This window comes from Kryptolebias marmoratus, linkage group LG2, assembly GCF_001649575.2.
Source record: "Kryptolebias marmoratus isolate JLee-2015 linkage group LG2, ASM164957v2, whole genome shotgun sequence".
Classification (NCBI taxonomy): domain Eukaryota; kingdom Metazoa; phylum Chordata; class Actinopteri; order Cyprinodontiformes; family Rivulidae; genus Kryptolebias; species Kryptolebias marmoratus.
This window is the reverse complement of record NC_051431.1, coordinates 28,992,251-28,995,981: the sequence shown is the minus strand read 5'-3', so window position 1 is coordinate 28,995,981 and position 3,731 is coordinate 28,992,251. Positions and strand designations below refer to the sequence as shown.

General features: G+C 44.1%; 1 long non-coding RNA gene across 1 annotated transcript; it reads right to left on the bottom strand.

Moving 5' to 3' along the window:
• Positions 1-807: 807 nt before the first annotated feature.
• Positions 808-3,328, bottom strand: LOC119616700. The gene is made up of 3 exons (XR_005232674.1): positions 2,780-3,328; positions 2,515-2,579; positions 808-2,444 (listed from the first exon to the last, which is right to left on the bottom strand). It is a non-coding gene; the product is annotated as an uncharacterized LOC119616700 (long non-coding RNA).
• Between the last annotated feature and the right edge of the window lie 403 nt (positions 3,329-3,731).

The window sequence follows — 3,731 nt, the reverse complement described above, 5'->3', positions numbered from 1 at the left end:
TGACCCACCATCTTTCATGCCAGAATTATAGAACAAAATCCTCTTATGTTTAGATATACCAAAGTTAAAGCCATTTTGGTCAAACCTTGAAAATAACATTATGTAAGATGTCATGCAATATCTCACAAGATCTGTTAGTGCTCAGAGTATGCATTGTGAATGACTCTCAGCTACTACCACTCCAAATTTTAGCTTAGCCCTCCTGATGTCCTTGGGTTTAATTTGACCCCATTCAATGTTTATCATTAAAAAAATAGTAGTTGACTTTTTTTCTTTTGCTTCATATTTTATGACTTTTCCTAATTTGATAGGGACAACTGATAAAACATAAAATTGCCATTATGATATTTTTCAATGTGCTGAACACATATTACACGCATTGGTCATCCTCAGGGGTCAATTTCACCCCAAGCTGTTTCAGCTGTTAAAACCTGTCTGTCAGTGTGTGGGACCTAACATGACCACATCTGCAGGTGCAGCTGATACATTTGAGTTGATATATTTTGTTTTATTTATTTATTATTTAGTTTGATACTTCCCGCACCATGTGTGTGGTATTCCCGCAAGGACATTGGTAGTTCATGCAAAATCATCAATCCATCTATCGATCGATTTTCTTTACCCGCTTCTCCATTCCGGGTCACAGGGAGCTAGTGCCTATCTCCAGCAGTCACTGTGCGAGAGGTGGGGGACACCCTGGACAGGTCGCAAGTCCATCACAGGGCCACATATAGACTAACAGACAAACAACCATTCACACTCTCACTCTCACCTAGGGACAATTTTAGAGTCATCAATTAACCTAACATGCATGTTTTTGGTCTGTGGAAAAAAAACGGAGTACCCAGAGTAAACCCACGTGTGCACAGGGAGAACATGCAAACTCCACTCAAAAAGGCCCCAGGCCGAGAAGCGATTCTGCAATCTTCTTGCTGGGAGGCAACAGCTCTAACCACTGTGCCACCCTCATGCAAAATCAGGGAGGAACAAATATAAAAGCTTGCATCTCAGTCCTCTATCCAAATCATTCCTCATTGTGCTCTGAGTATACTGCAATCTGCGCGCTCTCTGTTTGAAAATGTCTTCTGGGAAAAGGTTTACTGTCAAAGATGTTTTGGAACAGCTCTTGGACTTAGAGGAGATTGTCTCTGAGACAGAGGACTGTGTTCAGGAGGACCCTGATATTGAGGAATTCTCATCTGATGAGAATGAGAGTGTTGACCCTCCTGTTGTCTGTCAACCATCTGCAGACATGATCTCTTCCAAAAATGGAAAGATACCATGGTCCCTTTCTCCACAGAAATAGCAGGGTAGACGTAGCGCTAGTAATATAATCAAAATTGTTCCAGGACCCACCAGATATGCAGTCAGCCATGTTGATGGCATCAAGTCATCATTCGAGCTCTTCGTAAGAAGTAAATTTGAGAAGATTTGTATGAAAAATTCAAGATAATTTTTCAATTAATTAATAATTAATTCTAATTTAAAGGTTTGGCCTGATGGTGGCGCTAGAGTACAGGTCAACTCACTGATTTTCAAGGGGTTATTTATGTATTCAACAAATAAACAAAGTGCCTGTCACAAAAACGTGGTCAACAACATTCTGTAAATCTTTTTCACAAGGTAAATATCCCTGGGGTCAGATTGACCCCAAGGACCAAATTTGTTATTATATTTGAGGACGATAGGAGGGTTAATACCTGTAAAACTCCCTAAAGTTATAGCCATTTTCATGTAGGCTAAAGTTATTTATCTGTAGTGGCCATTTTGAATTGGATTGACTCCAAAAGCTAAATCAGCTGTAGATGTACAGCTAATATTTACTTTCTGAGAGTTTCATTCAAATCTGTTAAGTGGTTCATGAAATAGTTTCCTAGCAGACAGTTATTTCAAAAAGTTAAAAAATTTATTATCATGTGTAAAAGTACGGTGCACAGATTACTATGAAAAACTTACTTGAATGTCTTCTTTACAGACTGAACAGATAATAACTAAACAAGACACCAGAAGATACACAGTCTACAGGTACAGGCTTTAGCTGAATAAGTACCTTTAACCAAGTGACCAGCATGTGTAAGGATCCAGAGTTTTCTGTCCCTGCCCTGCTGGCGGTGACAAGAACTCTCCCTTTACAGCTACAACCAGTCACCCTGACGAACAGCCGTATTTAAGCCTGTGGCTGGTTCCAGATCTTCGCTGGAGCATTGCGCCTTATGGGTCAGAATCTCAGCCTAAGACCACTGACTTTGAAGCTCACGGCTACGCTAACCGTTTGCTTGTTGTTTCCTCTTTTTTGCCTCAGGACTTGCTGCTCAGTTTTTGTAAATACCTGCCTGCTTGAAATTACGGTTGCACTTAGCTGTCATTTGGATTCTGGATTCTCCTCCTCCTGGACCAACTCCAGGGGACACGTCTTCACCTCCACGCCTCTTCTCTCGCCAAACCTGTAAGAAAGAGAACAATTATTCATTACACTATTCTGCGAACAAGATCGAACCTGTACCCGAGACTCACCTTGCTCCCACCCTTGCCGTTTCAGATTGTCCTGGCTGCTCTTCCCCGTGTTTGCACATTTACACCTGTAAATAAAATCCCTTGTCTTTTTACTTTGCCTATGTGTCTGGTTTCAGCTCCCACTCTTAAGACAGACCCTGAATTATGTCAGTATGACAAGGCCTGACGTGAGTGGAGTCAAAACGAGCAGACACCGACAAAGTTTTGACCTTTTATTAGACCACCCCAGACTAGATGGAACATTAGTTCCAGAAAGGACACTCACAGACTGGAGCTGGCCTTGGCTGGAACCAGGTAAGACAGCTGGGAGCTGCGAGTTGTTAGCAGCGTCGGTCTTGGTTGTGGGGCTTGGGCGTAGAGATAAGTCCGGGGACAGGCAAGGGGTCAGAGCCAGGGAGACAGAGAGATGCAGCCAGATCCAGTAAGGGAGAATCCTGAGGGCAAAATCCAGAGTCCAGAAAAAAGGTTGTTTACCAGGTATCCAAGTCCGAAGCAGTATCCGATGAGGGGCAGGCGTGGGGTCGTGGGTTTCAAGGCAGGCATAGACTGTGAGGTAACGCTGGACATTTACTAGGCAGAACCGTTCAATAATCTGGCACTGGTTAGAAGTTGAGCATGAGCCTAAGTACTGTGGAATCAAGGTGGAGATGATCGGGTAATTGCAGGAGGCGTGGAACCAGGATGCGTGGCCTGGGCGGAGATGAAGTGGAAAGTTACTGGAAACTTGGAAACTGTGAGCAGAGGCGTGGCAGGAACAGCAGACTGTGACACAGTATGCTCCAGCCAAGTTCTGTCTGGAGTGGTCCGAAACCAGAGCAACCAGTCTGCTGAACGTTGAATCTTGGATGATTATTTTCCTCTCTCTGTGAATCTCAGGCCTGGGCCAAGTTACCATGCATGTGAGTGAGAAAACTACGGAGAAAATGGTGGAGTTAAACAACCGACCACGGAAGCCACCTCCCAATTAACTTGGCACGAGTCCATGTTGAACGTGTTGTTTGAACAACAATGAATGGACACCGGTCGGCTCGACCAGCTAATGGCGCTAACACAAGAAATACATCAAAAGCTCTGGTACCGCCCCAACTGGCTGCCCCAGCTTCTGCATCCGCTGCCGCAATGGCAACACAACCTCCTTCCGTTGGCGCCCACTTCCGGGAGGTACCATCACCCACTCCTGAACATTTTTCTGGGGAAATCAGCAAATGTGCCAGTTT